The sequence below is a fragment of the Caretta caretta genome, chromosome 1 (assembly GCF_965140235.1).
Source record: "Caretta caretta isolate rCarCar2 chromosome 1, rCarCar1.hap1, whole genome shotgun sequence".
In the NCBI taxonomy this organism is placed as follows: domain Eukaryota; kingdom Metazoa; phylum Chordata; order Testudines; family Cheloniidae; genus Caretta; species Caretta caretta.
This window is the reverse complement of record NC_134206.1, coordinates 338,052,387-338,066,154: the sequence shown is the minus strand read 5'-3', so window position 1 is coordinate 338,066,154 and position 13,768 is coordinate 338,052,387. Positions and strand designations below refer to the sequence as shown.

The 13,768-nt window shown below is 43.9% G+C and overlaps 1 protein-coding gene across 1 annotated transcript in view; it reads left to right on the top strand.

Annotated features, from left to right (window-relative positions):
• Positions 1–13,768, top strand: part of ELAPOR2 (endosome-lysosome associated apoptosis and autophagy regulator family member 2) — a 139,007-nt gene that overhangs the window by 47,913 nt on the left and 77,326 nt on the right. The window lies entirely within an intron of this gene.

The window sequence follows — 13,768 nt, the reverse complement described above, 5'->3', positions numbered from 1 at the left end:
AATTCTTCACCATACTCCTGCTGCAACCGCATTCCCTGCCTTTCATCTGTTTGTGTCTTCAAATTTAACCCCTTCGTTCAGGGTTTTTCCCTTGTCTATTTTGGTACCACGCCCAGCGCAATGGGGCGCCAGCCCTGATTAGGCCTTTGGGCACCACCATTTTTATTACTCTGACTACTAATAAGGGGGAAATCCCTGTGTCTACCAGCACTCCGTTAGGGGCCAATCCTGGACGGTGCTGAGAGATGCTGAGCATCTTCAACTCCCATTTTGGAAGTCCCATCTCTGAGAAGTGCTCAGCACCTTGCAGGACCAGGTCCTAAAGGAGAGCAGGGCCCATATGAAGAAATAACCCCTGCCTCAAGGCAGACAAAATCAGGTAGTAGTGGGAATTCCTGTACCACTCTGTTCCTATGCTGTTGCCACGCACTGAAATAATGCTGAAAATGCATGAAGGGTCACTCATCATGGACTCTCTCTCTCTCTCTCACACTCACATACACACGGCCCTAGTCTTCTCTCACCTTTGCATCTGTAAACTGGGAGTAAATCCATTAAAGTCCTTGGAGTTGCAGGGTTATAAAACTGGGGCAGGTGATCCCAGATTCAGGCCTCAGCCCAAATCTGTTGATTAGAAACTCATTGGACCCTTATAGGAAAGGCCCTATAGAATATAATAGGGGTGAAACCAATAAGTTTATGCAGAAATGTGAAGAAAGTCTCTAGAAATGACTCTGAAACACACACACACAATTTTAAATACAAAATGTTAAGCTTTCAACAGGATTTTGAATCACCCTACAGAATTCTATAATGGATATAATTCTCTATTCAATTTAATAGGATGGATTTAAAGAACGTGTAGAAAGTGTATCTCTTTCTTTAGGATTCTTAACCTACAAGGATGGCGACACCTACCCTCTGTTGTGTAAAATATATATATATGGTGTTGTGAGAACATGTACTGCTCTGTTATGGCCCATTCCACACTCCATAATAGTGGTATCTTTCCATTGACTTCAGTGGGCATTGGATCAGGCCCTAAATGATAGGGTCACTGCTTTACTGACCATTACTTGTCTTCCCAGTTTTAATAATGCTAGTGCCACGTGTGGCTTGTCTGTAATGTTTTGTTGTAAAAGGAAAAACTTCTGGCTGAAGGGCCCACTGTCTAACTTGAATTTTTTATACTGAAAATGGCCATTAAGAGAAAAATGAAATAAAATAAACCCAGTAGTCGCTATTGGGCTGCTGCTGAAGAGAATTTGGCAGAGGCTGAAGGTGTCACTGTGACAAACAGCAGCATCTCTGCCAAAGCAAACTGTGTCTGATTATTTGGGATCTGGTCCCATATCCATTGAGTCAATGGAAAAATTCCACTGATTTCAATGGGTGTTGGAATTGGTGAAACATAAATGAAGACATTGTGTAGTGTGTACACACAATGCTTCATACCTGGCTCTGTGATGCCAAGTTATTTGAGGGTGATACTTCCTAACAAATAATGGCCAAGGGGCAGCAAAGGTTGTTTCTGATGGGGACGTGGCTAGCATTCTCTACCAGGCATGCACCCTGAACCTAGTGATTAGGAATTCACTGGATAACACCGTTGTTATTTGCTGGGTGGGTGATCCATGCACATCGTTATCATTATATCCAAGTCATTAAATATCTGAGGATTATTATTATATATTATTATTACGATAGCACCTAGGAACCCTAATCAAGATGCAGAGCCCCGTTGTGTTATGCACTGTACAGACATGTAACAAAGAAGACATTCCCTGCCCCAGAGAGCTCACCATCTAAATGACTGTCAGGATGTAACAGGTGGACAAAATAGTCAAACGGGCCACGGGTGGGTTGGGAGGATGAGGTAATGGTAAAAAGTACAGAATTAAGCAGAAAAGCAGGAATCACAGCTTGTCATTTGTCTAACCAGTGGCAGACGGCAATGATCTGTACGCGGCATAGCAGAGGTAGATTTTTAAAGAGAGATGAAGAGGTAGCATTATGAAGGCTGGTTCAGTAATTAGGGCACCAGATTAGGACTTGGGAGACCGGTGTTCTGCTCCACACTACCCTGCTTCACTACAGACTTTCTTTATGACTTTGGGCAAGTCACTTAACCTCTCTGTGCCTTAATTTCTGATCTGTAAAATGGTGATAATAGCACTGCCCTTCCTCCCAGGGGTATTGTGAGGATAAACACGTTACAAGATTATAAGATGCGCAGATACTACAGTGATGGGGGCTATATAAGTACCTAAGAGAGAAGCTTTACAGATGGTTTGATGGTCTATGTCAGTGTCTTTCAACCTTTCCAGACTTCTGTACCCCTTTCAGGCATCTGATTTGTCTTGTGTAGCCCCAAGTTTCACCTCACTTAAAAACCACTTGTTTACAAAATCAGACATAAAAATACAAAAGTGTCACATCACACTGCTTTTGAAAAATGGTTTGCTTTCTTGTTTTTACCATGTAATTATAAAATAAATAGATTGGAATATAAATATTGTACACATTTCAGTGTATAGTATATAGAGCAGTATAGAGAAGTAATTGTATGCAATTTTGGTTTGTATTGCTTCACTAGTGTTTTTTATGTAACCTATTGTAAAACTAGGCAAATATCTAGATGAGTTGATGTATCCTCTGGAAGACCTCTGCATACCCCCAAGGGGCTGTGTACCCCTGGTTGAGAACCACTGGTCTATATTGGCAACAAAGCCTATGGACTGGAGCCACTTCTCAAAGCTAGGGCAGTTTTTTGACCTAGTTTACATGAGAACTGGCTAATTATAGAGCTCTCTCCATGTTATCTGGGTCAAAATATTTCTTCCAATGTTTTCCTGTGAACCAGTTGTTTCTAAATACTGATAAAGACAATCTGTGTCCTCCTGTCTACTTCTAGAGCAGCTCAAGGCCCCTTGGACTAAACATTTATTTATTTATTTAATTGGGGCTGTGAATACCAGGAAGATATCAAAGATGCTGCCTGACCCACTTGCAGTAAGGAGAAGGGGCTAACGAGGGGGAAAGATTATGACTGCATGAGCAATAGCTGTATCTGCTACTCAATCATGTAAATGCTAATGTATTTTATTGAATAGAAATCCTGAATCAGCAGAGTGCTTATGCACATTCTCATCTTCAAGTCAATGGTACTTAAGCATGTGCTTAATGTTAAATACATGCTAAAGGGCTCTACTGAACAGGATCTCAGTACTCCAGAAAGGGGATGGATGGGGCCGTGCCGTAGGCCTAGGCCAACGTTTTTAAACCTGCTTCTTAAGAATAGGCTCTACGTAAAAAGTGGGCCTGATTTTTTTTTTAGAAGTTTTGAGTCTGTACAGCTGCCATTGGCATTGCCTGGAATGCTGCGCTCATTTCGGGGCATAAAAGCCGTAAATAAACTGGAGCCAGCTCAGGGAAGCCCAGCAGAAGGGGACGGAGAGACTGACATAGGGGGAGAGACAGAAATAACCAAGGATGCAGCTCAGCCTTCAACTGAATAGAACTTACTCATATAAGTAACCCCATTGACTTCAATGATTATATTTGTGTGCCCAAGAACTACTCCATGTGAAAAACATCTCCAGGATCAGGCCCTAAATCTGTATGTTGTGGCTGACTAGTGGCTAAGGGTGGACGTGCTGCTCATTCACAAACAGGGGAGAGTGTAAACACAAAGAGGGAGGAGGAAATATTTACTGCACAAGAGGCTATAATTAGGAGTAATGGGATGAAATTAAGGAAAGAAGGCTGGATCCTGAGAGGAACTGAGCATCTGCATCTCCCCTTCCAGGCCCTGAATAGCAGGAAAAACATATAAGACCTGTCAGAGCTTGTCCACATGGGGAGTTAGTCCACAGCAAGGCAGTGTGCAAATCTGCAGAGCGCCAGCCACCCGCACGGTAACTGCCCGTATGCACCCTGCTGCCACGCACTAGAAGTCCCGTAGTTTGAAACCAGGTATGTCAAAGTGTGCTACGGAACCTCTGCTGGGTCCACATGGCCAGTTAGCGTATGGAGGGCTTGTGTGCTATAGAGTCACCCCAGCGTGCTGTGTGCTAGCTCTCCACGTAGACAAGCCCCAAGTAACAGGTGAAATAGTCTCCTGTTGGGAAATGTTGGAAGCCTCATCCCTGGATACATTAAAACTAGACTGCACAGAGCACTACACAGTACATTGCAGGGAACGATCCTGACCTGGCAGGCCAATGGTGGACTGGAGTGACCCAATGAATCTTTTTGCCTTCTCTGATTTCTGTGATCCTTTGGGATATCACATCCTTGTGCACAAAGGGGGTGAAAGTGTTTTCTCCCTTTCAGTCTGGAGGGATCACTAAAGTGTTTGACTAGGTCGAAATCTCCACTAATCCCTTCTGACTTTGTTCTTTCCTCAAAGAGGCTTTTTTAATGCACAGCTAATCCCTATTTCACATGTAAATATAGATCGCTCCTGGGTCTCTAAAGATTATGGATGCCCCTTTTGGCAAACTGTATCTTTTAATAGCACAGGGTGCACTTAATTGGATTAAGCTCAGCAAAAATATTTCTGAAACAGGTAACACAAATTCATGCACCCTGCAAAGGGAAGGAAGAAACAGCATTCTTGGGGTGAATTTGTTACAATAACAGTGTGGCAGGTAAGATGGCAGCTTACTCTGGCTCCTTGCCCTATGTGGTCAGAAGGTAAGATGAGCAAAGCAGCCTGCTGAGAATAGAGAGTATAGAGGTTCTTTTCACTATAAATCCTTATAGATTTGGTAACATTTATGGCTTCTGGACTTGATTCACCCTGTATGTCTAGATCAAGGTTTCTCAACTTTGAGGGTCATGACCCCTAGTGGTGTCAAGGGGCGTGACCTTCCACCCCTCCTCATATTATTAAATGGGAGCAGGATCCTGGCCAGATCCCCGCTGTATGGAAAGTGATTCTTGATTGGTCTCATTATGGAAAAGTTTGTGAACCGCTGATCTAGATATTTACCTGGCTTCTGTCAATGTAGCATGTGAAGCTGTATCTTAGAGGGAATCCACCAATGAGGGAGGGCAGGGATTGTCCAGCATATTAATAAATGATCTGGAAAAAGGGGTAAACACAGTGAGGTGGCAAAGATTGCAGATACAAAATTATTCAAGTTAGTTAAGTCCAAAGCAGACTGTGAAGAGCTACAAAGGGATCCCACAAAACTGGGTGACTGGGCAGCAAAATGGCAGATGATATTCAATGTTGATAAATGTAAAGTAATGCACACTGGAAAATATAATCCTAACTATACATACAAAATGAAAGCATCTAAATTAGCTGTTAGCACTCAAGAAAGAGATCTTGGAGTCACTGTGGATAGGTTTCAGAGTAACAGCCGTGTTAGTCTGTATTCGCAAAAAGAAAAGGAGTACTTGTGGCACCTTAGAGACTAACCAATTTATTTGAGCATAAGCTTTCGTGAGCTACAGCTCACTTCATCGGATGCATACTGTGGAAAGCGTAGATCTTTTTATACACACAAAGCATAAAAAAATACCTCCCCCCACCCCACTCTCCTGCTGGTAATAGCTTATCTAAAGTGATCACTCTCCTTACAATGTGTATGATAATCAAGGTGGGCCATTTCCAGCACAAATCCAGGGTTTAACAAGAACGTCGGGGGGGGGGGGGGGTGGGGGTGGTGTAGGAAAAAACAAGGGGAAATAGTGCTGAGCACCCACCAATTTTTCTTTGTGGGTGCTCCAGCCTATGGGTGCTCGGTCAGGAGCACCCACGGAGTCAGCGCCTATGAAACAAATGATTAGGGGTATGGAACAGCTTCCATATGAGGAGAGATTAAAAAGACTGGGAGTGTTCAGTTTGGAAAAGGGACGACTGGAGGGGGATATGAGAGAGGTGTACAAGATCATGACTGGTGCGGAGAAAGTGAATAAGGAAGTGTTATTTACCCCTTCTCATAACCCACAAATCAGGCGTCACCCAATGAAACTAATAGGCAGCAGGTTTAAAAGAAACATAAGGAAGTACTTCTTCGCACAACAGATGGTCAACCTGTAGCACTTGCTGCCAGGGGATGCTGTGAAGGCCAAAAGTATAACTGGGTTCAGGAAATGAATTAGAGAAGTTCATGAAGGATAGGTCCGTCAATGCCTATTACCAAGATGGTCAGGGATGTAACTCCATGCTCCGGGTGTTCCTAAACCTCTGGCTGCCAGAAGTTGGGACTGGACAACAGGGGATGGGTCACTCAATAACTTGCCCTGTTCTGTTCATTCCCTCTGAGGCATCTGGCACCGGCCGCTATCAGAATACATGACACTGGGCTAGTTGGACCATTGGGCTTACCCAACATGGCCATTCTTATGATCTGATATTCTCACCACTGCCCTCCCTGGGGGTTCCACCAAGCCAGCCACTTGTAGACACAAGATCACAGGAGCCCATTTGACAGACTGTACAGGAGGCATGCTGAATCAGTGCACCCTCTGAGTCTGCTGGCCAAGCCCTGCTCCCTGGACAAGCACTTGTCGCGTGGCACCATCTAGCTGTGGGCCTCCCAGTGCAACAGGGATTATGGTTGCCTTGTGCCACATTGACTAGCTGTGACAGGGTAGTCTGTCTCTTAAGGGCAGTACTTCCTACTGGTCAGTCCTCCCACATCACATGGTGTGGCCCTTTAAGAGACTAGGGTGGTCTGATACACAAAACCTGAGGAGATATGGGGAGAAGTAAAGGGGTCCCAGGAAGAAGTAGCATTTAGAAGGAATCTTGTTACTATATCTTTAGGACTTGGAGAATTGCAGAGAGTGTAGGGGTAGGTCTCCCTCTTACCCAGCCAATAAGGAATGAGGTGGGAGAAGGGCCCAACATAAATGCTGGCTCCCTCCTTCACAGCAGGGCAGATGCCTGGAGCTGCTGCAGGGAGTAAGAAGGCTCCTGCAGGGTCCTGAGTTAGCAGGGAGAAGACAGCAGCAGGACTGCTATAGGGGAGGGTCTGCATGCTGAACCCCCCCTTGCCTTAGAGTGGAAGGACTGATTGGGAAAAGGGCCAGCTGGGGGAGAAGCTGCTTGAGGCTCTACATCTAGCCCAAATTACAACTGCTGCCCCAAGGAGGAGAGCGAGGAGGCTCCTGTCTTAAGGAACGGGACAGAGGGATTGTCTGACTTACAACCCAGCCCTTGGAGAAGTGGTGGAATCTCGTGGACAGAGGAGGAAACTGACTAGGACTCTTACATGGGCACAGAGCAGCTAAATAAGTGTTACTCTCTCCAGAATGAGTGAATAAACCAGACCTGCAAGGAGAGGTTGAACTAATCTGGTTTGGATAATTGTCTGAAAAGACCCAAGGGGCGCTGAGTGCAGTGTGCCTGCAGGGCCATGACAGGCCACAAGGGGGCATGCTGGAGAGGCACGCCCCATAATGCTATCCTCCATGCTGACATTCCTCCACCAGGGTGTGCAACAGCAGATGCTGGAGCTGACTCTCAGCGAACTGAGCCTCCTGTTTTAATTCTTTGCTCTTCCTCTCTCCAGAGTAAGTTTCAGGACATCACACTATTAAAACTCAGCGTTTTTAAAGAGGGTTAATCATGGACCGGAGTATTTTATCCAGTGTGGACGCTGAGCTCTAGATTTCAGAACAAAGCCTGAGGTATTGATTGCGCCACAAGGCTCTGTTCTCTGCTGCTCTGAGATGCTCCCACGCGCATCCACAGGGCAGCGTTTTATGCCCCATTAGTGCTCTGCGCTAGTACCACTGTAGTCGCAGATTGCGCACAAGGGTTTCTTTTTGCCAGTACACAGTGTCCATCGAAGAAGGCGTGTGCTTGCCAGAGAGATTCTTATAACATCCTTAAACATTAAAGAGAGATTCTTATAGAGAGATTCTTATAACATCCTATGTTGCCGTATAATATACAGATATGACTTAACTAACCCTCTGTTGAGAACAAGGTAAAATTCAGTGTAGAGTGAAATAAATGAAGAGGGTGGAGTGAATAAGCCTACTTTTTTGGCTGCACTGCCCCAGTTGCTATTAATCTGTCACTGAAATTTAATGTTGCGGACCTTATGCATTGGTGCTTTTCCAAGAAACCAACCTGAATCAGTCTTCCATTTAGAATTTTTTTTTCCGTAACCCTACAGTGGGTTTTCAGTAGATACTGGGAGATATTTTCATATTGAAACACAATCTTAATACCTGAAATTCAAGCCAAATGTGCCACCCGTAAAAAGACGGGATGGAAATGATAGCTGACCTGGAGGAGGGACCGGTTCAGCTCCTGGAGGTAAATCCCAGAAAAGTAACAAGGTGTCAGTCTATGGCGTAAAAGAGAAATAGGCACATTGCCAAATATAAAGACTATAAATGTGAGACGCTTTAAAAGCAAACATAGCTGAATGTGAGACGCCGTAATATCTAGCTATAAACTGCACAGGAAGGACAGATGAGGTCAGGGAGGTGGGGGACTAGGTCTAAAAGATTCCATAGGCTCTAGTGCAATAGCACTTTTGGACAGAGCGGATCACTGTTGCACACACACATGCAGAGCCCTGATAGAGCTGCCTGTCTGGCTCCCACTGTGGACTTTAAACCTCTTGAGCCTGTGCTATCCCTGGCTAGGGCTGTAGGCTCACTCTCTGGGTGCAGATCCTCTGTTTAGCACCCTCACCTGGGAGCTCGGAACCCCCAGTCTGCCTGCCTAGCTCCTGGGATTAGTGCTGATCCCTCAGACTCCCCCATAGATTTAGGACATCCTGTCCCAGAACTATAGGCATGTGGATACCCTGGTGTCAAGGTTCCTCCCCCACTCTGAACTCTAGGGTACAGATGTGGGGACCTGCATGAAAAACCTCCTAAGCTTATCTTTACCAGCTTAGGTCAAAACTTCCCCAAGGTACAAAATATTACACCCGTTATCCTTGGACTGGCCGCTACCACCACCAAACTAATACTGGTTACTGGGGAAGAGCTGTTTGGACGCATCTTTCCCCCCAAAATACTTCCCAAAACCTTGCACCCCACTTCCTGGACAAGGTTTGGTAAAAAGCCTCACCAATTTGCCTAGGTGACTACAGACCCAGACCCTTGGATCTGAGAACAATGAAAAAGCATTCAGTTTTTTACAAGAAGACTTTTAATAAAAAATAGAAGTAAATAGAAATAAAGAAATCCCCCCTGTAAAATCAGGATGGTAGATATCTTACAGGGTAATTAGATTCAAAAACATAGAGAACCCCTCTAGGCAAAACCTTAAGTTACAAAAAAGATACACAGACAGAAATAGTTATTCTATTCAGCACAATTCTTTTCTCAGCCATTTAAAGAAATCATAATCTAACACATACCTAGCTAGATTACTTACTAAAAGTTCTAAGACTCCATTCCTGTTCTGTCCCTGGCAAGAGCAGCATACAGACAGACCCAGACCCTTTGCTTCTCTCCCTCCTCCCAGCTTTTGAAAGTATCTTGTCTCCTCATTGGTCATTTTGGTCAGGTGCCAGCGAGGTTACCTTTAGCTTCTTAACCCTTTACAGGTGAGAGGAGCTTTCCCCTGGCCAGGAGGGATTTCAAAGGGGTTTACCCTTCCCTTTATATTTATGACACCTGGGTTTACAGTTTGCCTCCTCAGGGGCACATGATTGGAAAGGCAACAGACAGGCAGACTTGGCACAGGATTCTAAAACAACGTTGCTCTTTAATTAATAGCATAGAAGTATATACACGTAGACAAAATAATAAACCCACCTGTATGCATTTCCCTGCTTCAACATCCTCATCACTCTGGATAGTTCTTTTGGATTGGGCTGAGCCCTCTGGGATGCCCAGAATCCTTCCCTTGTGGCGCATGGTTTCTCTTGTATATGAAACAAATCCTGTCATAAGAATACAACTATACTCTAATACAGGGGTTCCCAAACTTGCTTCACGGCTTGTCAAGGGTAAGCCACTGGTTTACTGAGCGTCCGTAGGTATGGCCACTCGCAGCTCCCAGTGGCCGCGGTTCTCCGTCCCTGACCAATGGGAGCTGTGGGAAGCGGCACGGGCCGGGCTACCGCTTCCCACAGCTCCCATTGGCCAGTGAGCTGCGAGTGGCCGTACCTGAGGACGTTCAGGTAAACAAAGTCTCTCGCGGCCCGCCAGGGGCTTACCCTGAACAAGCCGCAAACAAAATTTGGGAACCCCTGCTCTAATAGAATCATAGAAGGGACCTTGAGAGATCATCTAGTCCTGTCCCCTGCACTTTTATCAGGGTACATTTAAGAGTGCACAGTACTGAGGGACATCAAAGAGGCAAACCCCTCCTTAAAACTCTTTTGCCGTGAAGCCTACAAAAAACTTTGCAGTTTGCAGGTGATGCAAGAATTGGGGGAGTGATAAATAATGAAGAGGACAGGTCACTGATTCAGAGCAATTAGGATTGCTTGGTAAACTGGGTGCAAAAGCAAACAATTATGTTTTAATATGGCTAAATGTAAAAAATATATATCTAGCAACCAAGAATGTAGGCCATACTTACATGATGGGGGACCCTATCCTGGGAAGCAGTGACTCAGAAAAAGATATAGGGGTCATGGTGGATAATCAGCTGAACATGAGCTCCCAATGTGATGCTTTGGCCAAAAGAGCTAATGTAGTACTGGCATGCATAAACAGAGGAATCTCAGGTTATTTTATCTCTATATTTGGCACTGGTGTGACCACTACTGGAATACTGTGTCCACTTCTAGTACCCACAATTCAGGAAGGTTGGTGAAATATTGGAGAGGGTTCAGAGAAGAGCCAAGAGAATGATTAAAGGATTAGAAAACCTACCTTACAGTGGTAGACTGAAGGAACTCAATCTATTTATCTTAACCAAGAGAATCTTAAGGGGTGACTTATTACAGTTTGTAAATATCTACACAAGGAGCAAATCATTAATAATGGGCTCTTCAATCTAGCAGAGAAAGGCATATGGCTGGAAATAGGGCATACATTTTAAAAGGTGAGAGTAATTAACTGTTGGAACAATTTACCAAGGGTCATTGTGGATTCTCCATCACTGACAATTTTCAAATCAAGTTTGGATGTTTTTTTTTTTTTTTACAAGATCTGCTCAAGGAATTATTTTGGGGCAGTTCTCTGGCCTGTGTTATACAGAAGGTCAGACTAGATAATCACAATTCTCCCTTCTGGCCTTGTAATCTGTCATCTTGGCAATGGTTAGTCTGCTTGTGTATAGAGATCATAGCCTGTCATGCTGACCAATTTGTCTCATTGTTTCTTTGTACTCCCATGTTGTCTGTCTCCATTTGTTGTCTCTTGTCTCATACTTATTAGATTTTAAGCTTTTTGGGCAGGGTCTGTCCTTTATTCTGTGTTTATACAGCACCTAGCGCAGCAGGGCCCTAGTTCATGACTGGGTTCCTACATGCTATGACTATACAAATAATAAATAATAAGTGAATCCATTAAAACAGTAATAATGGGTGAGTTCTATGATCTACCTATGTCATGTCAAGAACGAGTTTTAAAAAGATATTTCTCGACACCTTTATTGTTTGCTTCTTGGAAAAGCTAGTTCTAGAGCACACAAGAGGAGCGATGTAGGAAACTACAGGGCTGCCCAGGTGTTCCTGAGGGCAGAATTGTATGTGCAGATTTTGTATTACAGGTGATTAATGTATGAGCCAGAAAGAACTCAGATTAATTTTTAAATACAATAATGGGTTGTCTTTCACTTGAAAACTGATAAATTCTGTGATAGATGCTTTAGAGAGAGGATGCTTTAGGAAACTAGTTAAGTTTTCGCAAAAAGAAAAGGAGTACTTGTGGCACCTTAGAGACTAACCAATTTATTTGAGCATAAGCTTTCGTGAAGTGAGCTGTAGCTCTCTAAGTCTCTAAGGTGCCACAAGTACTCCTTTTCTTTTTGCGAATACAGACTAACACGGCTGTTACTCTGAAACCTGTAGTTAAGTTTTATATCCCTACAGGTGACCTTTGTAAGTCCTCCACCAGTCTGGCTCTCCACACATGTGGTGGGGCAGGTCAGGGTGAGAGAAATGCCTTGGCTCCACCTGTCCTAGAAAGCTTTTGCAGAAAAGTTAATGAGGCATCTGGCCCTGTCCCCTTCCATAGGGGTCTCTGTAGGACGGGCAGGGGCTAGCCCATTGATCTCAGGCAACCAGTGACTTTCCACCTGCCTTCAGAATGAGCACTGAAAATCACCTTTCTATGATTTTTAATTCATTTTCTCTACTCGAGAAATTATTTTTGCCACTGCCTAAAGGTGGGCTAACATTGAGACAATGTGACTCAATTATACTAGGAGAAATGTTACAAGACCAACATGTGTTGGCTGCCACCAAACCTGCTCTGTATAATTTTGCTGATCTGATCTGAAGCAAAAAATGAGATCTGAGGATGTGAGACACAATTATCGGGTTGAAATGTCCTCTTCCATTTCTTATTCCAGTCTCAGATATCTAATTCAGACTGTAAATGAATTTTCCATGCATGGTATAAGCCGTGAGATGGTTTCAATCCCTTACCTTTAAGTTATTTATATATTTGGCTTGCTCTACAGGAAGATTTCAATAAGGAGGTGAGGAAGCACTGGCCTATTTTCTTGAAAATAATATGAGAAGGGGAGAAGTGGACATTGAATATATTCCATAGTCTTGAAATTGCAACAAACTGATGTCTCTTGCAGCTCAGGAGATAATAGTGTCTTATTCTCCATTATTATATCATTTAGAAGACAAATATTTTCCTGAATCCATAGTTTCTAATGCATTGTTGATGTTTTGTTTGAAACCTCAAGTTGAGTCACAAAGATATTTATTCTAAAGCAAATCAAACTGTTACTTTCAGCTTTGTGTAAAATACTAAAAACTTTAATAACGTTAAATAGAATGGGATTATTGTCCAAAGATTTCAGGAGATTCCCAGTAACAGTAGCAGAGATATTAAACCTCAGTGCTGCTTGTTTTTCTGTAAGTAACCGGGAAGGAAAGTTGCAACTCTTTTCTTTGTGAAACAATTGTGCATGTGGGCACTGAGCTGATCTACATCTGTGCCAGCACGGATCTCCATCCTTAGAGGTCTTTAAGGCCCGGCTTGACAAAGCCTTGGCTGGGATGATTTAGTTGGTATTGGTCCTGCTTTGAGCAGGGGATTGGACTAGATGACCTCCTGAGGTCTCTTCTAACCTTAATATTCTATGATTCTATGCCCTGGGAATCTGGGAGCCACAACAAGCCACTTGATCCCTTCCCTTTTCTCCTTCACCAAGTGGAAAGTCGGTGCAGTGGAGAATCATGGAAAGCAGTGGTGCAGGATTACCCACAATGCCCTGCCAGTGTGCCTGGAGGAATCACCTTTAGGGCAGCCTGGACTAGTGTGGGTGGTGTGGGCTGGAATTCGTGGAAGCTGAGTGCCATTCCTCCTGCAAGTACCTTTTCTATGCCATCATTAATCTGATTCCCTGTCACTGATCATAGTCCACAAGATGACAGGTTTCAGAGTAACAGCCGTGTTAGTCTGTATTCGCAAAAAGAAAAGGAGTACTTGTGGCACCTTAGAGACTAACCAATTTATTTGAGCATAAGCTTTCGTGAGCTACAGCTCACTTCATTGGATGCATACTGTGGAAACTGCAGAAGACATTATATACATAGAGACCATGAAACAATAGAGTGGGGTGGGAGGAGGTATTGTTTCATGGTCTCTGTGTATATAATGTCTTCTGCAGTTTCCACAGTATGCATCCGATGAAGTGAGC